At 41.5% G+C, this 21,892-nt stretch overlaps 1 protein-coding gene across 3 annotated transcripts in view; it reads left to right on the top strand.

Annotated features, from left to right (window-relative positions):
- The window catches only part of HTR1F (5-hydroxytryptamine receptor 1F), a 115,487-nt gene that overhangs the window by 19,496 nt on the left and 74,099 nt on the right, over nucleotides 1-21,892 (top strand). The window lies entirely within an intron of this gene.

The following is a 21,892-nucleotide window of genomic DNA, read 5'->3' as shown; positions in this document are numbered from 1 at the left end:
GAATTACTTGTGGAGTCTTGCGCTTTCCTGGGATAGCCGCTTGTCGGCGATTGGTTTCCCTCCTCCCCTTTGCTGCCCCAGGAGCCTAATTATTTACAAAGAGTTCTTCAGGACTCTAATACTTCGAACGCTAGTCGTTCTGTACCCTCTCACCTGTCAGAGCTCGAGGCCGGAGTTCGGAGCTGCGGCGGCGGCCGCCTTTGTAGCTCAGCTGTTTGGCGCGAAGTGGAGCGGCGCGCTCCCTGCATTAGCCGCTTGTCGGCTTTTCAGACGAAGAGCTTCCCTGCGCTCTAGTGGACGCTTCCTCTGGCGTCTAAATTGTATTTTGGCTCTTCTCCAGCTCTCCCTTAAAGGTTTTGCGCCGAAAGTGTTCTCTTGAAGAAGAGGCTCGCACTCTAATGGTCTTCTCTGGGGCGCCATTTTGAATTTAAGACCTCGAGCCTTTCCTCAGTTTACAGGCTCCATTTTGAAGGCTAACTGCAAGGGAGGGTGGAGCTTACTGGATGCCATTTTGAGGACTAGATCCTAGGGAGGGCGGAGTTAGCAAGGCTCTGATCAGAGCCTCCTCCTCCCTGCCCTGTTAGAGGTTTGTTTTTGAGATTTGGAACTGACATTTTAAAGCAGAAGGTTTTTTCCTGACATTCTACTCTTGCTGTCTTCTGACCATTTGGTCTGTTCTTGGGGGTTTCCCACCTTCTACAGCTGGTTCTTATTTGTATCATTGAGCCTACCTGTTCTGGTTGTTGTGTTCTTAATCATGCCTAAAGCGCAATCTAAATCTAGGCATGGCCGGAAGGCCTCAGTCCGCGAACAGTCCGAGGCTTCCCTGCGAGACAACCAATCTCAGGGTCTTGGCGAGGGGTTGCGGGCACCTGCCCTTTGCACCAAACAATCCTCGCGACCTTCCAAGGCGCCCAAGTCACAGGGTAATCTGGCCAATGAGATATCCAAAAAGCAGCCGGTTAATAGAACCCCTATAGATAAAACCAGGGGTTCGTCCGAGGACTGGAGACGAGAGGTCTCTTTGACTCCAGATCAAAGGTCTTTGCAAGACTTTCAAATACCAGTCCCCTCAACAGAAGTCTGGGGGTCAGCGCCCTTGCCAGGGGTTCGTTCTCCAGTGGAGTCTAGCGCTCCCTTTCTCCCAACGGTTCTCCCTCCTGTCACTTCTGCTCCGGTCCGAGCCTCTATGGAGGCCGGCCCGGCCTCAGGTCAACCTCCGGTTAATTGGCAGCCTGAGGACATTCAACGAATGATTTCCATTGCAGTCCATCAGTCGTTGTCCACCCATTTTAATCCTACCTCGGGGCCGCCCCCCTCTAACGCGGTCCTTTCAGAACCAGCTGCTTCTATGTGTGAGTTTGATATGGAGGATGCCATTTCGATAGCAGGCTCTGATTCTCCATCTGTTTCCGGGGTCAGTGATCACAAGGATGTGATCATGGAGTCCCAGGATCCAGAGCTGTCAGAGGATGAAGGGTTGCCTCCGGACCAGCCTGCCTTCACTGGCCTTTTTCCCCAGTCACTTTTTAAGTCTCTGTTGTTTAAGGCAGTAAACACAGCTCAACTGGGGCCCACTTCTCTGCCAGAACCTCCTTCTTCTGCGGGCTCTTTGAATCCGCTATTTGCCGAGCAACCAAAGGCAGTAACAGCCATCCCTACACCTCCACTTTTCCTGGAGGTCATTCAAAAGCAGTGGTCTGCTCCCTCCTCGGTTCCAGTGCTAACCTCCACTGACAAAAGAAACTTCATTGTTTCTTCAGATCTAGAATCCCTGCTTCAGATCCCCTCAGTGGATGCTCCCGTGGCTGCGTTGCTCTCTTCTTCTGCCATTCCTGGTACTACAGAGGAGGGGCTTCGCCCTGAGGAACGTAGAGCTGAACAGGTTCTTCAGAGGGCCCACCTAGGTGCGGCTTGGGCCATTAAATCTGCATCCACCGCATCGTTTTTTAATCGTACAACGATCCTGTGGCTTAAACAACTGCAGGAAAAGATGTCTTCTGAGGATTCGAGGCTGAAGCAGGATTTGAATAAAATCATAGCCGCAGTACAATTTTCTGCAGATGCCACCTTGCATGCCACCCGATTTGCAGCCAAATCTCTGGCCTCTTCCATTGCGGCCCGCCGTCTAGTTTGGCTTCGCCATTGGCAAGCTGATGCGAGGCATAAATGGCGGCTAACTTCGGTGCCTTTTTCAGGGTCAAAGCTGTTTGGAGAGCACCTGGACAAGTTTCTCGTGGAGACTAAAGATAAAAGGAAAGTCTTACCAGCTGTTTTCCATAGGGGGGAGCCTAGGGTTTTTCCGTACCCTCCTCGTTCGCAATTCCGTCCGTCGGAGGGGGGAATGGGTCCCCACAGAAACACGGGTAATTTCTATCCTGGGTCTTTAAATTTTAGGCATAGGAATTTTCAGGAGAGACCAGCTAGGGGGAAGAATTTTGGTCCCCGGCAGCCCTTTCGAGCGGGAGGGGGTCGCTCTATCCGTCGCCGGCGTTAGTAGTACCGGGGATCCTCCCATTGGCGGACGATTGGGCCTCTTCGCCAAGGTTTGGGAGGGTACTACTTCAGATTGCTGGGTCCGGGCTTCCATCTCGTCTGGACTGGCCATTGAATTTGTCTCCACCCCTCCTATGTCCTTCATCCGGTGTCCTCTGTCCCACTTAGCCGAACGTCGAGCCCTTATGGACTCGGCTATCAACCATCTTTTGGCCATTAAGGCTATTCAGCGAGTCCCTCGCGACCAGGTGGGACAGGGGTTCTATTCTAGGGTCTTTTTAGTGCCTAAGTCATCGGGTGGGTGGAGACCTATTCTGGACCTTAAACGTTTGAACCGGTTCGTGGTCTATAGAAGGTTCAAAATGCAATCCTTGTTTTCTATTCTGGCCGGCGTACGGAGGGGCGACCTCCTCTGTTCAATAGATCTCACGGAGGCTTACCTCCATATCCCCATTCGCCCTTCTCATAGGCGATTCCTTCGTTTTTCTTATGCTGGGGTTCACTACCAGTACAGGGCTCTGCCTTTCGGTCTTTCCTCCGCACCCCGTAGTTTCACCAAAATTTTGGCAGCCTTAGCGGCCCATCTCAGGCTTCAAGCCGTTCGTCTCCAGTGCTATCTTGATGATATACTTATTATGTCATCTTCTCATCAGCAAGCCATGTCTGATCTTCGTCTTACGATTCAGACACTGGCGTTACACGGTTTCTCTGTTAACATTGAGAAGAGTCATCTGACTCCCTCTAATAGGATCCTTCATTTGGGGGCTATTATTGACTCGTCCCTGGGTAGGGTTTTCCTTTCCCCGGACAGACAGGCTGGTTTGAGATCCATGATAGCCAAGGTGATGGGGGAAAGGAGGGTTTCCTCTCTATTTCTCTCCAGACTACTAGGGAAGATGGTTTCGGCCATCTCCATCGTCCCATGGGCCAGGTTACACCTTAGAGACCTCCAATGGTTTCTCTTACCTTTTCAGAAAACGGGCAAGGGATCCTCCTTGACCAAGGTGACAGTTCCACGGGGAGTGCGGTCATCCCTCCGCTGGTGGACATCTCCTGCGCTCTCCAAGGGCTGTCTATTCCTAGAACCCCAGCGGATAACGGTCACTTCCGACGCCAGCAAGTCCGGCTGGGGGGCCCACTGCGGGACTCACTTCGCGCAAGGCACCTGGTCTTCCGTGGAGGGTGCCCGCAGCATCAATTGGTTAGAGCTGAGGGCAATTTACCTGGCGCTCCGGGCTTTTCAACATCTGCTGTCCGGAGAACATGTACTAATTTTGACCGACAACACCTCGGCCAAAGCGCACGTCAATCGCCAGGGCGGCACCAGGTCAATCTCGCTGATGCGGGAAGCGAAGAGACTAGGCCTTTGGGCAGAGAGGCATCTGGCCTCCTTGAAAGCGGACCATATATCGGGTGTCGCGAATGTTACAGCGGACTGGCTGAGTCGCCAGCACTTGGACCACGGAGAATGGAGCCTTCACCCGCTCCTATTCCGGAGGATAGCGGCGCATTTCGGAAGCCCGCTAATAGACCTGTTTGCCTCACCTCAAAACAATCAGTTACCTCATTTCTTCTCCCGCTTCCCTTCCCATCGAGCGGAAGCTGTGGATGCCCTGCGCTCCCCTTGGCCGCAAGGTCTACTGTACGCCTTTCCTCCGATTCCCCTCATCCCGAAGGTGATTCGGAAATTATTACTGGAACGAGCGGAGATCATACTGGTGGCTGCACATTGGCCGAGGAGGTCATGGTTTGCAGACCTCATTCATCTCTCAGTATCTCCTCCTTGGAAGATGCCGTGTTTCCCGGATTGTCTCAGCCAAGGGTCAATTGTTCATCCGAAGCCTCAGTGGCTTCAGCTGACCGCTTGGCGGTTGAGTGGGCAGCTATGCAGCGAGACCACATCCCCTCAGATGTGATCCATACCATCCAGGCTTCACGACGAGCATCGACGGAACGGATTTATTCGGCTACTTGGCGATCCTTTTCCTCGTGGTGTTCCTCCCAAGGTTTTTCTCCACTTCGAGCTTCAGTCTTGCAAGTTCTTCGATTTCTTCAGTCGGGATTGGACAAAGGTCTGTCTCCTAATACCCTTAGGAGACAGGTTGCGGCAATCTCTTCCATCCTAACGTATAATTCCATACATTCATTGTCTCAGCGACCTCTGATTCGGCGTTTCCTCCGAGGTGCCACTAATCTCTGCCCACCTGTTCTACATCGGTATCCCTCTTGGGATCTGTCTCTCGTGCTGGACTCTCTTATGGAGTCTCCATACGAGCCTCTTGATTCGGTCAGCTTGCGTTTATTGTCCGGCAAGGTGGCCTTTTTGGTTGCAATTACGTCGGCGCGTCGAATTTCAGAACTAGCAGCATTGTCTATTAGAAATGATTTGTGTGTGTTTCATGAGGATCGGGTGGTCCTCAGATTGGATCCGACATTTGTGACTAAGATTAACTCTCCTTTTCATCATTTGCAGGAACTAATCTTACCAGATTTCTATCCTTCTCCTTCCAGTCCTGTGGAGATCCGTTTACACACGTTGGATGTCCGCTGGGCTCTGAGTCTCTACCTCCGGAGGACTGCTGAGATTCGGCGGACAGAATCAGTTTGTTTCCTTTCTACCGTCCTCCTTAGGACAACGAGTGACTTCCTCCACGGTGGGGCGGTGGATCCGTGCGACAATTACAACTGCCTACGAACTCCGGTCGTTGCCTCCTCCTGCTTCTGTCACAGCCCACTCTACCAGAAGTGCTGCGACCACGGCGGCTTGGACCTCGAAGGTTTCCTTGGACGAGATCTGCAGGGCGGCAACTTGGACGTCGCCTTCACCCTTTATTAGACATTATAAAATAGATAAGTTCGCCTCGGCGGAGGCTGATTTTGGGAGGCGTGTGTTACAGGGTGTTGTCACTCGGGAAGGGGTTTCTGCCCAGACTGTTCCCGCCCGTGAATTGGGACAGTGATCTTTGGTATGTCCCACGTCTGGCTGCTGTCTCCACCCTCAATGGAGAAGGGGCGTTGGTCCTACCTGATACGCCCCTTCTCGTTGAGTGGAGACAGCAGCCAGCCCCGCCCGGGGTTTATTGCAGTCTGGTCATTCTGTTCTTTGTTTGATATCATTGATGTTTTTTCCTGCTTTTTCTTTCCACACACCGAGTCTGTTTCCTTCTCCTTCGGCAAAAACTGGGTGCCCTAGCAACAGGGGAAGGATTTAAGAAGATTTTACAGGCTCAGTCCAACCTCTGTCCAATGAGCACAACCCACGTCTGGCTGCTGTCTCCAGTCAACGAGAAGGGGCGTATCAGGTAGGACCAACGCCCCGTTTGGGTGAACCAGTCTGAATAGGCTGAATACCATCTCTGTTGCTCAAACATTCTGATGAACCCATAGTTCCCCATTTGACTTAGATTTTAAAAACATAGCTAGTCAAAGTCTGCATTGAGAGTATGATGATATAAATATTTGTCACAGAAGGTAATTGTAATGAATTTAATTAATATGAAACATTTTCAGTACCAAATGATAGAAATAGAATGGGGTGCTAGGAATAGATACTTCTTTGCTTTACAAATCAGTTTAATTTTGTTCAGTCATTCAATTAATCTCTTCCAAGTCTTCAGGATGTAAAAACTTAATTTTGCCAATATTGTTTGTCAATATTGAGTTCTTGTAATCTTCTGTATGATCTTATATAGTATTTAGATATCTTGACTACCCTTTTTGATTATTTTCCCCCCCAAACATCAGGGTTTTCTTATGCTTATTATGATTGGTCATACAATGAACCAGATGCTTAGACTTGATTTGGCATTTTTATCCACTTATCATGTTTTTCCCAAGGATCTGGGATAGATAGATGTTGTTTTTCATGGTGTTAAAGTTACATTCATCACAGAATGTAAGCTGTTTATTTTCTTAAAACATTATATAGTCACACCACTTTCAATCAACTCTGGGCAGCTCCCAAGCAAAGATTAAAAGACATATAAAATCATATTAAAGCTATAAATCTCAACTGATTAAAACAAACAAACAAACAAAAAACCTGGTGTCAAATTAACCTTGTAAGTACAAATATCTAGTCTTCTTTCAATGCCAGGGGAAAAGTCAAGTCTTTAAAGTCTTATAGCAGGGATGGGCAACAGTGGCCCTTTTACAACCTGTGGACTTCAACTCCCAGAATTCCTAAGCCAGCTTGGCTGTCTCAGGAATTCTGGGAGTTGAAGTCCACAGGTTGTAAAGGGCCACAGTTGCCCACCCCTGTCTTATAGAATTCTAAAAAGCTGGAAGCCTGCCAAACATCAGGGGGCAGAGTGCTCCATAGGACAGAGGTGACCACAGAGAATGCTTCTAACTCCCATCAGATGGCAATATTTGTGAGAAGGGACAAGGAGTGTACCTACTCTATTTGGCCTGGTAGGATGGGTAAATGTCCTTAGACAAAGGCATTCCCACAAATAGCCTTACCCTCTACCTTATAAGGCTTTAAAGGTGATGACCAGCATCTTCAATTGTATTTGGAAGGAAACTAGAAGCCATTGCAGTTTGTGCAACAGAGGTGTTAAATGGGCAAACTTAGAAGTTGTTCCAATTAAAGGTCCCTCCGTTCTTAAGATCTGATTGCATTCTTCCATCACTTGATAAATACATCAGCTAGGATATATTCCACCCTATACTTTGTAATTCTTGCTGTTTCTTTAATCTATTCATTGACTCTGAATGAACCATATCTATATACTGTATGTGATTATATTTTTCTTACTGCAATTGTCTCCAACATTGAAGGCATTTGAAGGACAAGCTGACAGTAAAATTGTTGGCCACTGTTGTTGTCTTAATAAACTTCACATCCTGAAAATGTTGGGAATTTCTAACATTGCTAAACTGCCCTACGTAATATTGGAGCCTGAGAATGAAGGTGTGAATTTTTTGGCTCAGCTTTAATGCAAAATATTCTGTAAAATATAGGAACATGTATTTTGAATCCAAGGCTACAATGCTAACTCTGGAGACTGAAGTACCTCTTAAGCAGGAAGAATTAAGTTACATGGTAATCAGGTCTATGAATTACTAAATTATATTTATTTTTAAAGGTGTGCTTTACATTTTACAGTTTTTACAACAGAAAAATGTATATTTGTGAGATAAAGATTAAGAAGAATGAAGTCCTCTTTTTAAAAAGTGCACAAAAAGAACATTTTTTGTTTCTTTGTTTGTGTAAAAGTACATATCAAGATTTGAGGCAGTTGTATTTAAATTTCCATTTTAATTTAAACTTCTTTTTCTGAATTTATACAGAAAAAAAGCCACTGTGGAATAGAAAAGAATAATGTTAGGAAATTGGACAAAGCATAAATCCATGTTTAAATGTCAGGAAAACATTAAGTGTAATAATTTAATTCTAAAGTGTCTTGCTCTGAATTTATAGCTTCATCCAACTTTACTTTAGCCCCTTTACATGCAATTGGCACAAGAGAAGATTTTCACCTAGAATCAATCACTTTTTCAAAGTCTTCTTGCTTGAAGAATTTGAGTGCAGATCAAGGCAAACTATAAAAAATGAAAACATAACATTACTACATTAACACAAAATATGATATCCTGTTTTTGCATGCCACTCCACTTGTTTCATTTTTTTGAAGCAGTAATATCCAGAACAGCTAATTAGCTATGCCCTGATTGACTTTAAAAACTGTAATCTTAGTTCCTTTATTTTTTCTTATTTTTCTCTCATGGTTATTGCATATAGTGTTTGTAATATTTATGTAGATGTTTTGAATATTCAAAGCTTGACATGCATTCACGAAAACACAGTTATTTTGTAAATTTAATTCTGCAGAAGAATGTCTAAAACAAATTGTTTTAAAGCAACTTGAGCGAGAAGTGGCATAAAAATACAGTGTAATCTTTGTCTTACATGAACAAGACAGAGTGGTGTAAGATCCCAAAATATACTTGAGTCACCAGAATGCCAAAGAGCAGGGCCGGATTTTCCTATAGGCTAACTAGGCTTTAGCCTAGGGCCTCAAGATCAAGAGGGGCCTACATTCAAATTGTTAGCAAAATTAAAATTACACTTTCACTATAGGTGAAAGGGCCTCATAAGTGGAATAGCCTAGGGCCTCTTTTCATCTAAATCCGGCCCTGCCAAAGAGAGAGACTCAAGACGAGGCTTGCAAAAAAAAGCAGATTTTATTTATGGCCAAAAACAAAATACTGGGTGGGACTATATCCAGAACATACAGATACAATGCATGCAAGGAAATAGCCACACCTTGGGTAAGGTATGGCGTCCTTTTATACCCTCAGAGACATCAGCTTAGTACCCAATTCTGGCCTCCTAGTTTAGGTTCGAGTATTCGTTGTTGCCCTGCAAAGGAATAGAAGCCTCCCAATTAGCGTTATCTTTTCCTTGAGCATTCCTTTGTTCTCCCAGTTGCTCATTTGGCCCCCTGGTTCGGCAAGGAACGAGTTTATACAGATCAAAGATGTAAATTAGAGCTGAAGTGTAAATTATCCCTCGGATGATGTCTGCAGTTCCAACTGAGATACGTACCATGCTCTTAGATGGCACAAGAAAAACAGGAAGAAGATTGATATGGCAGGAACATATGTTTGACGAATACCAGATACATTACAGAGGCCTAATAATAGAATATATTTGTTACAGGAGATACAAATATAAAGGCATAATATGTATTACAGGAACCTAATGGTATATCATATTCTAGTATTATTTATTGTATCCTTATATATAATGGAAAGTGAATTCCGTTTCAAGTTCAGGGCAATTAATGCACTTTTTGTTTGATCAATTCTATAACTGCCCTATTCAGCATACAACACGAGTGGTAGGATTTACCAAAATAAGCTGCAGATAGGACTAAGTGACTCATGCACACCCACAGGCCTCTTTCTTTTCCAAATATTTGTCCATCTCACATTGAGCCCATTTTAAATCAGGCTACAGTAAAAGAACGTTTTCTTCATGACTTCAGAGTAAACATTGCTTATTTCAGAGGTACTATAGCTGCTACAATCTACCTTTTCCCCAAAAAAGTTCTTTTTCCTCTCCATCTCACAACTGAGCCTTTTGCTTCTTCCAAAAAGTTTAGATCTGCTCCATTTCCTTTGTACATTTCTAACTTTAAAAATGAATTGCTTAGTTCTGCCTAGGGGGGGAAAGTGCAAAAGAAATGGTAGTAAATATTCCCAGCAGGAGGATGAAAGTCTACTGCTCTAAAAAAATGGAATCTAATTCTGGTTTGTTAATTCGCTTTGATAACAACGAACAAAGTACTTCATGTTATGTGAAAAATTAACTTTTTACTATTTTTTTAAAAAGAACAGTTGAATGGATCGTAACTTACAAGCTATACAAATTTTTATCAATTAGATGTATGAAATAGCTCTTTGGATTCTAAAATGCAGGCCCATAATGTATTTCTTCAAACAAACATTTATCTAGGATTTTTGAACATATTGCTAAAATAATAGTGTTTCATATAAATATTAAGGCAGATCTCAGAACTCTCATAGTTCATCCTAAATAGATGATGATGTTAATGTTTTAAATATCAAAGTGCTAATATATTGATAGTTATTTTTTCTCTACCTCCTGTAATTCTCTCATATTTGGTAGGGGCTAAAATAGTATGACTTTATTTGAAACTATTTGCTTGCTGTTTCCCCCAAAATAAGACATCCCCTGATAATAAGCCCAATCGGGCTTTTTAGCGCATGGCAATAAGGCCAAGCGCTTATTTCAGGGTTTAAAAAAATATAAGACACGGTCTTATTTTCAGAGAAACACAATTGGAAAATTTCCACACTAATTAATTACTAAAGTTTTAATATCCTGCTGTTTTAACATGTGTATGTTACACTTTAATCTTTGCTATTTTAATAAATCACATGGAGACATTTAAAAAATGCCCCTGTTCAGGTAGACTGGAATGGTTTTCAAAAGATTTATTCTGAATATGCTATCAAGATCTTTAGAACAGTGTACTGATACATTCCTCTTATGACCTGGTTTTAAGATTGAAAAGGATTATTAATGCACAAAAATATCCTTTCATATTGAAACAGCCATTATATTCAACTACCACCAAAAAGGGAAAAAATGAATAAACCTTCAAAGCCAATAGATTTTGATAGCTATTAGCCTATTTCAAATTAGATCAGATATTGATCCAATTATTAGATCAGATATTGCATTTATGTTGACTAGAGATGAACAACTTTTTGGTAGCAACACAGTACAGGGGAGAAAACAGTGTATGTAGAATAATAAGGCACAATCTTTCCTCTGGCACGCATAGTTGACTCCATCTAACTGTCCATTTTGGCTGTTATGAGGAACAGATGGAGAAGTAACTACATATATGTGTTGTTGACTTTCAGTGTGAAGGAGAACTGCCAGAAGTCTTTGAGGGAGGATATGATGCTCCCTCTTCTAAAGAAACCATCTCTGGAATATAGGGTAATATCCAACCCTCGTTTCTGGGGAGAAGTTGTCAAGACAGCAGTGGCAAATATAAACTATTGCACCCTATCAGGCATAGTTTATCTGGACACATTTCAATTGAAGTCCAGCAACAAAGATCAAAGTTTCCAAAACAGATACAAGGCCTAGAATTAAAAAAGGCTAGGCTGTTATAGAAGTCAATACAGTATTTGACTTCTTTCAAATAGGCTTTACATACAGGAAGCTCCTGCTTCCACTCAGATGCATGAAATGCCACTCAAAGCTAATTGCAAACATTGGGCTACTAGGTAATAATAATTGACTTTTAAATAGATCTTTACTCCCCAAAAGACCACTGTTCCCATCATATATAAAAGGTTTGGGATTCCTATCCATTTCGTCCCAGAGGTTGTTTTATTCAATTAAGAACCCAAGTTCGGAGCATCACAGGCAGTGGAAACTAGAATTTCTTTCCCTTCTTTGTTGCCAATCCTGTTCCTCTCTCTCTGAAAATCAGTGGTGAGTTCCTCCTGGTTTGGCCCGGTTCCGCCGAGCCGGTAGTGGTGATGATATGACATCACCAAACTGGTTCTGCCCCCCACCCCCCACCTCCCGCATTATTCTTACCTTTTATTTGGCCCCACCCCCAATCTATTGCTGCCTCCTGAGTCCCAGCTGATGGCTAGAGGGAAAAAAACTGTTTAAACACTTGCCGCGTGGCTTCAAAGGGCCGCCCTACAGCTGATCAGTGTTAAAAGAAAACAAATGAGTAGACCAGTGCCTGCAAAAATAAATGGGTAGATCGGTACAGCCTGGTAGACCAGTACCTCTGCTAAATCCTAAATAATTGTCACATGACCATCAAGCCACACCCACAAAATAAGCCATGCCCACAAAATAAGCCATGCCCACAGAACCGGTAGTAAAAAAATTTAGAACCCACCCCTGCTGAAAATGTATATACTTTGCCACCTCCCATCACAGCAGTCCTTATTCTCAATTTCAAGAGACTGCTGCTTCTTTCTGGGGCAGCAAAGGTGTTCTTCAATAATCATTGAAGTAAAAGGGTAGGCAGGCATCACTATGGTGAGAAAAATGGTAATGCTTTCTGTAGGATCTTTGACCTCATAGAAAACCTTCCAAATGTTGTGGCTCTTCAGTGGCCTGTGCAGATTGTAGCTGATTCCAACAATGAGGAGGCTGGTGTGGTGGTGCGTCAGCAGCCTGTGCAACTGGCGCTTGAGTCGGACAGTGAGGAGGCTGTAGAAGATATGGTGCCACAGGCAGGGATTCAGCCAGGGCCTTCAGAACCTCCAGAAGCTCCTTTAAGTGAAAAAGACGAAGAGGAGGAGCCTCTTGTCAATGCACGGGTGCGCAGAGCTGCCAAAAGGCAGGAGTGGCTTCTCAGGAGGAAGTCTCCTCGAGAGTAAGGCTTGGGGCTAATTGGCCACTCCCTTAGCCTATTTAAAAAGGAACGCTGCTTGCAACAAGCTGTAGAGAACAGCTTTAGTTCACTCTCCTTCGTGTCTGCAAAATTGCTTCTGGGCTTTCTGCCAACTCTAGTAAGACTGTGATTACCTTATCTTAGAATTCTGGTAGGCTGTTAAGACAGTTCATTAACAGCCTTTGAATGATAACTACTAAGTTATTTGAGTAAAATAAGCTTTGTATAGAGTTTGTGTGTGCTGTGTTCTTTGGGGTCCATAGCTGGGGCAGAACACCAAAGGGGTGATATTCTTGGATGAGTGTCTACCACATTTTTTTTGTAAATAAAAGTATCTAAGTAATTTCACTGACATTACTGACAAATTTTGTTCTCTAAGGCTGTACCAGAGAAAAAACATTCATATGGGCTCTTTATATCTTGTTTGCTGGTTAATGATTTCTAAGTAGCAGAGATTCCAAATTTATTGGAGATGATGGCAGAAGTTATAATTCTTGTTCATGCATCCAGCAATGACCTATTTGACTTAAATGTCAAAAACAAGGCTGATTTATATTAAATATACCCATTGGGCTTTCTCTGAATTTCCAATGATCCAAAAAGTTTGGGAACCTCTTTTCTTGTTAATGCATCTCATTAAGATTCTTCATTCAGACCAGATAAAACCATTTTTAATATGTATGACAACATTCTTTACAACATATATAACTTATGCTATTTTATGTAATATATAGTATTCCTGTTTTTAAAAAATGCAGAAACTTTTGCTACTGACTATACTTCCTTTTTCTCTGGAAAGCAAAGTGGAAATGGCTATCAAGGGACAGAAAAGCCAATCATTGTTCCTTCTCTGTGTGAATCAGAATGTTTGAATAGAAGACTTGCATCATTAACATTAGTTTCCTGATGGATCACCTTGTTTTAACTTCACCTGCCTAAGAGGAAAGCTGTCCTGAGAGGCTCTAATGTGAGGCCATTAGATAACCTGCAAGCAGGCTATTTCTAAGCAAGGTCCAAGATATCCAAAGTTGATCAGTCTTGCTACAGAATCAGAGGTGGTATTCAGCAGGTTCTGACCAGTTCTGGAGAACCAGTAGCGGAAATTTTGAATAGTTCGTAGAATTGGTAAATACCACCTCTGACTGGCCCCGCCCCCATCTATCCTCTGCCTCCCAAGTCCCAGCTGATTGGGAGGAAATGGGGATTTTGCAGGAACCTTCCCCTGCCATGCCCACCAAGCCACACCACACACCCCAAGCCACGCCCACAGAACCGGTAGTAAAAAAATTTGAATCCCACCACTGTACAGAATATTTATTTGGGATCATGAAGAAATGTTTCCATTTACTATAACTTATTGTAGCTTTAAATTATTTTATTTTAAGAAAAGCCAAATTGCATTTCGCACCAGTAATAAAGACACTTCTTTTTTCATCATCAGCATGTAATTCTGTCTATTTTCCTTCTCAAGTCTATCTATTTGTGATCTTTTTGTTTTCGTGACTGGCAGCCTGGTCAGGAGAGAAACACAAAGAAATTGTCAGTCAGTCTGTCAAACAAGTACAAAAACACGTGCAGTTCTTCAGAGTGAAGAGCAAAGCTAGCATCAGCAGCTTTATAACACTATGATTCTACTAGCTCCAAGCCACATGCTGCGATGTCAGCCTGTTTAAAATAATCACTTGTTTGTTTTTAACTTAATGAAGGAGTGGAGAACACAGAGTCCAAGAGCCACATGCAGCCTGAAATCCTTTGTCTGTGGTCCTTCAGATTCTCTAATATCATATTGGAATTTTCATGTGCTGGTGAACCACAAATTAGCAGGAGATAAAAGAAAATAAATGTGTGTATCACGTCTTAGCTTAAATTTACCTACTACAAGAGTAAGAGTGATCTCACCCCAAGTTAGAAAATAAGGACACCTCAAACAAGTTCATCAAAGTGTTACTTCATTCACTAAAGTAATCTTTAGTCATAAGAAAGCATAATAGTTTGTCTCTGGCTAAGTTAGACTGCTAGAAATCACCGGGGCTTGAATTCTACAGTAGTTAGGATTGATTTTTTTAATGGTATGTATATATGTGTGTGTGTGTGTGTGTGTGTGTATGTATATGTATATGTATATGTATATATATGTGTATATATATATATATATATATATATATATATATATATATATATATATATATATATATATATATATATATATATATATATTCTGAGGTTTTCGCGGGTGTTTGTATGTAGGTCTTTGGTTATTCGTGTTTTCTCCCACGTAAAATTGGAGGTATCTTGGCAACGTTTCGAACAAGTCTCATTCGTCATCTTCAGGCTGGTGTTCTCGGCTAGAAGCACGAAGCCGAGAACACCAGCCTGAAGATGACGAATGAAACTTCATTGAAACGTTGCCAAGACACCTCCAATTTTACACAGGAAAAAACCCGAATAACCAAAGACCTACATATATATATTAAAACCATTAAAAAAATGTCATTATATGAACAGTGAGGCATCTGGGTATCATACATTTAAATACAAATAATAATAGTAATGATATTAATGATATTTGTTACATTAATCTGCCCAGGCCCCTATCTTCTCTTCAAAAATATTTTTCTTTTTATCCAATCCCATTTTTTGATCTCTTAATATATATTGTCCCGTATTTGATTTATAAGTCTTTATTGTCTTCTCCTTTTTCTCTTCTTGTTTCATTTGTTGATTTATCTGTTCTATCTTTTCCTCTGGTCTTTCTATTAGCTCCTCTATTTCCTGTGTTTTATGAACTTTATTCATTGTCCCTTGTTGAACATTTTCTGATTTCCCCACAATGTTTCTCTCTGTAAATATTCGCTGCTTTGACAAGCATTTCAAAAAGGTCTCTTTTTCAGGGTTTATTTTTTGGGGGGTTAGGTTCTAGGTAAAAAAAGAATCACCTCACCTACTTCCAATCACTGTTCATCTACACCATGCCAGCACATTCTTCGTTTCTTTGGCTGCCCCAGCTTCATGGCAGTCATAATGGCTGCCTCTCCTCTTCGTTGTTGGATGGGAGGGAATTGCTGGGTCCAGCTGGATAGCCACCACTTTCCATGACCTGCAGGGTGCCCCTCCTTACTTTGTCACCCCTACAGGGTGACTTTAACCCCTTGGGAGGGCCCTCCAATGAAGAGGATTTGGTGTGGCTTTGCGGAGCTCCGCTCCTCACATCTGATCTTGCTGTGACATCAAACCAGAAGCCCCGGATTGATTTTGATCCTGTGACTCCTGAGGTTGAAACAGCACCACAGGATTATAAATTCTGCACCTATGTGTTAGATTCATTGCCCTATGTGTCAGTCATGGCCTCCTGACAAGTGACATGTAGTTAAACAATTTTCTATAAGAGGATACAGTTCTACCTGCCTTTAAGGAGTCTTGTGCCATCCTCAAGAGGTCACCATGTTAGACAATTTCCATGCAGTCTACAATCTTTCCTTTTTGATGCATATAGGTAGCCTTTTGCAGACAGTAACATGCCTCTCCAAAGGGATCTGGCATCTCTACATATACCACTCAAGTTTCAGACCAGTGTGATGATTCTCCAGGCAATGTTTGGGAGATGGTGATTCATGATCTAAAAACCTCTTTGCAAGACACTGAAGGGCTTGACTCTTTCACTACTTTTTAAACATTTATCATTTATATAAAACCCCTGGGAATGATCATCTATTGACATGAGGTTAAGTTGAGGGTGAAGGTTCGTTCTCCGAGCTTGTGGGTTGGTTTCCAAACTTTTCATTACCAGGCTAGGTAACATCTTCAGCAGAGTTTAGGGGATATCAGTATCAGTGTTCTTCTGTTTATAAGGGCTTCATGTGGTCAGTAGGTCTTATGATGGATCAGGTGTAGGAAAGTGAGGGTCACAAGACCAATCACAAGACCTTTACTTGATACACCCATTCCTGACTTATCACAAGACCTACTGACCACACAAAGCCCTTATAAACAGAAGAACACTGACATGCCCTAAACTCCACTGAAGATGTTACCTAGCCTGGAAGCCAACCCACAAGCTTGGAGAATGAACTTTCACTCTCATCCTACACCTGAGCTACAGATAGTTGCCACTATGGTATTAAGTGTCACCAATATGCTATTTAATGCTGAATGAGGTAACACTCCTCCAGACAGAGTTGTTGGGCAATCTGGGAGTCCTCTTGGGCTTGGGATTCCTGCTCAAGGCAGCTGTGGCCTTTGCACAATTACATTCTGTGGTCTGTTAGCACCCACTTCTACATTAGAGGGCATTGCTTACATTCACTCACATGTTAGTCACTTCCTTCTTGGATGATTGTAATGATGGTGCCTTTGAAGAACATTTTGAGGGTTTAGCTGATCCAGAATATAAAAACACATTCAATATTGGGTGCTTCACAGCATAAGCTTGTAATACAACTATTACTTTAGAAATAGAAATAGACTTACAGAGTTGGAAGGGACCTTGGAGGTCTTCTAGTCCAATCCCCTGCCCAGGCAGGAAACCCTACACCACTTCAGATAAATGGTTATCCACCATCTTCTTAAAAATTTCCAGTGTTGGAGCATTCGCAATTTCTGCAGGCAAGTTGTTCCACTGATTAATTTTTCTAACTGTCAGGAAATTTCTCCTTAGTTCTAAGTTGCTTCTCTCCTTGATTAGTTTCCACCCATTGCTTCTTGTTCTAGCCTCAGGTGCTTTGGAGAATAGTTTGACTCCCTCTTCTTTGGGGCAACCCCTGAGATATTGGAACACTGCTATCATGTCTCCCCTAGTCCTTCTCTTCATTAAACTAGACATACCCAGTTCCTGCAACCGTTCTTCAGATATTTTAGTCTCCAGTCCCCTAATCATCCTTGTTGCTCTTCTATGCACTCTTTCTAGAGTCTCAACATCTTTTTTACATTGTGGTGACCAAAACTGAATGCAATATTCCAAGTGTGGCCTTGCCAAGGCATTATAAAGTGGTATTAACACTTCATGTGATCTTGATTCTATCCCTCTGTTTATGCAGCCCAGAACTGTGTTGGCTTTTTTGGCAGCTGCTGCACACTGCTGGCTCATATCTAAATGGACTCCAAGAGCCCTCTCACAGGGATCTATTGAGCAAGGTACTACATATAGGGTACTTGTGCATTTTGTTTTTCTTCCCTGAATGTAGAACCTTACTTTTTTCACTGTTGAATTTCATTTTGTTAGATAGCGCCCAATGTTCAAGTCTGTCAAGATCCTTCTGTATCTTGAGCCAATCTCCTGGAGTGTTGGCTATTCCTGCCAGCTTGGTGTCATCTGCAAATTTGATGAGTTCCCCATCTATCCCCTCGTCCAAGTCATTGTTGAAGATGTTGAATAGCACTGGGCCTAAAACACAGCCCTGGGGTATTCCACTGCATACTTCCCTCCATGTAGATGCAGTTCCATTGAGGACTACACGTTGAGGGCGGTTGGTCAGCCAGTTATAAATCCATCTGGTGGTGATGCTGTCTAACCCACATTTTTCTACTTTATCTAGTAGTAGGTTATGGTCTACTTTATCAAATGCTTTACTGAAGTCCAAGTAAATTATATCGACAACATTCCTCTGGTCCACTAATTTTGTCACTTTGTCAAAGAATGCAATAAGATTAGTCTGGTATGATTTGTTTTTGACAAACCCATGTTGGCTTTTGGTTATTACTTGGTTTGCTCCTAGGGGTTCAGTGATTCGTTGCTTGATTATCTTTTCCAGAATCTTCTCTGGTATTGAGGTCAGGCTGATAAGTTTTCTGGATCTGGTTTTTTTCCTTTTTTGAAGATGGGAACTACATCCGTTTTTTCCCCAGTGCTCTGGCAGTTCCCCTGTGCTCCAGGATCTTTGAAAGATATAGTTCAGTGGTTCTGAGATCTCGTCTGCCAGTTCCTTCAGAACCTTGGGGTGTAATCCATCTGGTCCTGGTGATTTGAACTCGTCTAGGGTAGACAGGTGTTCACTTACCCTTTTCTTCCCTATTTTAACTTGTCACATCGATTACCAGTAGGCTTCTGGGTAAAATTAAAGGTGCTGGTTTTCATGTTAAAGTCATACATAGCATGAGGCCAGGTTACTACTGGAGCCACTAGATCTCATTGGTAAGTAGGGTCACTTGGAGAGCCTTAGTAAGCTGACTTTTTGTGCTGCAGCATCTGTGACATAGAATAGCTGCCCCTGAATATGGATAGCCCTACTTTGTTGGACTTCTGGTATGCTATAAAAACCTGACTCTTCCTCAGGCCAGAATGCTATCAGAAATCTGATGGGGAATTGTATAGACAGAATAATTGACCTACTAAGAGCAAGAAACAATTTAGTGATTGGATTTCACATATATCTGCAAAGGCCATTTAACTTTCCACTGACCATTTAGTGGTTTCCCTGCTATATAGCTAAAATAATTGTGAGTATGAAAGGTTGGTATAAAAGCTACAAATGAAAAGTTTTGGCAGAATAGGAAATTAAGAGGAAGAAATTGCATAAATGTGGACATTTGCTTTGAATGATCAAAGGGTATTCTGTATCAATTGTAATGAAAATATGTTTAAACTAGGCATGGCTTCTTTGAATTCATTTCTTTTTTTTCATTTTACATTCAATTTTATAGAACATTTCTTTTGGGTAATAAAAATAAAAAACAAAACATCTGGTGACTTTTCCCAGATGAAATATTTCCTCTTACCTTAGGTATAAGAGCCTACTTTTTGCCCTAGCTTCCTGCATGGAATTCAACATGATAGAATGGGAAACTGCAACCCCTTGTCATTCCAAGTCATGCAGGATATATCATTGAAGAGTTGGTCTCCACGGATACTGCATGACTGTTTGCAATGAGTCAAAATCATGCGAATACAGAGTTCTAGCTCATATGAAATTGCACTGGCCAACAAAGACCCTGGCTGCAGACAGTCATATTGTGCCCATGCAGAATAGCTCATGAGTGACATCTCCAATATGTCTTGGAAAGAGGAGAGGGAAGAAACTGCTCACTGTATCTCTTATACTGAATTCATTAAGGAATGGGTTCTCAGAATACTAACATGGCCAAGAGAGATGTGTCTGTGTATTGAGAGGTATTGTAATACCTTTCTTGCATCGTTAGCAGTCCCATATTTCAAGTTTCTCAGGAAGCTTTTTCAGTTAGGAAGTGTTGAAAGCTGGGGAAACTGTAGAGCAGTAGAGAAATGTATAACCTAAAAAGAAGAAAAAGACCTCTCAGCTATATTACAATGATAAAGAAAGTATTAAAATATCACGCACCAGATACAAAAATCTATAGTGCTTCATAGGCAATGAAAGACCAAAGGTGTTGTTGAAAAGGCAGCAGCATTTTCTTGGTTTTTTTCTCTTGAAAACATTTCACTTCTCATCCAAGAAGCTTTTTCAGTTGAACTGAAGAAACTTCTTGGATGAGAAGTGAAATGTTTTCAAAGAAAAAGCTAAGAAAGTCTTTGCAACAGCATCTTTTGGGATAACCATGATCTGGTGACTGAGATAAACATTCAGGCCATGAAAGACTACTTCCAAAAGACTATTTTTGGAAAATAGGAAAATAAATTCTACTAAACATTAAAAACTAAAACAGTATAGAAAGAATAATATCAGCATAGTTTCATGTGTCCACATTGTACAAGTAATTATATAGGATATATATTTTCAGGATATTGCAAAAGGGGTTGGAAAGAATTCTAGGGCCCATGTTATCCCAACCTTGTTAGTGAGGCATCAGAACAGTTCTGATGGACTTGGCATTAAGTGAAGTTTAGACAAGCCACTGAGTACCAAGAATTGTTGGTCTTATTGTGAGCAAATTGATCAATACATTCTTTTCTCAATTGATACACAGCAATTACCTATCTGTCAGGTAATCCAAATCCAACATCTCTCCCTGAGCTTCAGAGTGGAGTTTGGTTCCCAAATTCAAATATGTTCTGTCTAGACATTGCATTCTAGTGATACTAGTCAGTTCTTTACATAACAGGAATACAAGTATATTACTGCAATCATAAAATTGGTTGGTTTATAAGTATTGATATACTGTAATTTTACAGTCTCAGAATTATTCAAGTTTAATGTTTCCAAGGCCTATGGGGGCAATATTCATTAATTTTTGTACATAGTCCTTTAACCGATTCTTATTTTCTCTCATGTACATGTGTGAATATTGTTATTGCCTTTTGTTCAGGATAGCACATTTTTAATTATTTTATTCTCCCATTTCACCTTCTCCATGAGTTTCTGTGAAAATACTTGCCATTTTGGTTGATGGCAAAGTTAAATATGAGATCAACAATCAAAGGTTTAACCAGACTGCCAATATGTTAAAAAGAACTCTTTACAGGACTTTTTAAAAAGAATTTTGCTTTTCTTTTAAATTTAAACCTTTTAGTGCTTCTCTTAATCATAGCAGGTGTAGGAGTTTGCCTTAACAGCTTCCAAAAAAATGTTCAGCAATTCAAGAAAAGTTCTTTAGAAGGAATTGTAACATAAGTTACAAGGAATGATAAAAATGCCTTGATAATACGATAACAAGCCTCAACTGTGCTAATCATGTGGAAATTACTTGCCAAAGTTTTTATATGCCTTGTTTCATATCATGGTAGAATTTGGGCTCTGTTGGATTTCTTTTAGTTAAAGTATTGTTGAATTAAATTGTGCAAGGTAATTTGGAAGATGTTCTGATTTTGACCCTTATTCACATGACAAACCTATACTTTTGGATAACTGTAGTTAAAAATAATAGGTACAATTTCTTTTTATTTAAATCATTTATTTATTTATTTTTCGTATTTCTATGCCACCCACTTTCCGAGGACTCTGGGCGGCTTACACCAAAGACAGTATACTAAATAGCATATTGCCCCCAACAATCTGGGTCCTCATTTTACCCAGCTCGAAAGGATGGAAAGCTGAGTCAACCTTGAACCGGTGAGATTTGATCTGCTGAACTAGCAATTATGAGCAATTAGCAATGAGTAGTAATGCTGTAGATCAGCTATTGCCAATCAAGTTCCTTATTGCCACCTGACTCAGTGTTAGATTAATTATTAGAAGAATCTACATGGACTAAAATTGCAAATTGGCAGTGTATTTAATTCAAACATCTGTTAATTGCAGAATTAGAAGCATCTGAAACTGTTATTGATATTATAGCATGTTTTATGTGATTTTACATCTACAGTAAATATTTGTATACAATTAAAAAATATCACTAAAATGAATATTGTTTACAAAAACTCTGGAGATTTGTACATTTCATTTTTAAAAACCAATCACTAAGAATTTTAAATAATAGTATTACTTATGGTCTTAATCTGAGAGCCAGTTTAGTTTAGTGTTTAAAGCATCAGCTAGAAAGTGGGAGAACATGAGTTCAAGTCCCACTTTAGCCATGAAAGCTGGCTGGGTGACTTTGGGCCAGTCACTCTCTCTCAGCCTAATCCACCTCACAGGGCT

The sequence above is a fragment of the Pantherophis guttatus genome, chromosome 5 (genome assembly GCF_059756535.1).
Source record: "Pantherophis guttatus breed Tessera chromosome 5, ASM5975653v1, whole genome shotgun sequence".
In the NCBI taxonomy this organism is placed as follows: Eukaryota; Metazoa; Chordata; class Lepidosauria; order Squamata; family Colubridae; genus Pantherophis; species Pantherophis guttatus.
This window is presented reverse-complemented; position numbering and strand designations above follow the sequence as displayed.